Below are 477 nucleotides of genomic sequence, written 5' to 3'. Positions count from 1 at the left end.
AAGCTAAAATAATAATATATTGATCACCATCAAAAATAGACTCTAAAATGTAGTCTAGATCTCTAGAATCTAGAACTGGGTCTATATAGATTCTAGATCTATAAAATCTCTCTAGATATATTTGAAAAAAAAAACATTTTAGATCTAGGCTCTATACTGTTAGCCATCTAAATAATCTATCTTAGCAGAGGCGGCCTAAGCACTACGACTGACTACCGGGAGCAATAAGCGTTCACTATATAACTATATAGATCTAGAATCTAGATCTTTACCGAACTTATAGATCTAGTGCCATCGCGCTAACGGGATCAACCGACTCTAATCACGGAGGTCACGCTCTAATGCTGTAGGTCTTATTAATGTTGAAAAACGTTTTTAAGCAGACATTGCACTATTGACCGTTTGGCTTTTTTTTTTTTTTTTTACAATACCTATATATTCAGGTCGCACATTCCTTCTGGTTGATATGGGGGAAAC

This window comes from Biomphalaria glabrata, chromosome 1 (genome assembly GCF_947242115.1).
Source record: "Biomphalaria glabrata chromosome 1, xgBioGlab47.1, whole genome shotgun sequence".
Classification (NCBI taxonomy): domain Eukaryota; kingdom Metazoa; phylum Mollusca; class Gastropoda; family Planorbidae; genus Biomphalaria; species Biomphalaria glabrata.
Note: the sequence above shows the minus strand (reverse complement) of the source record.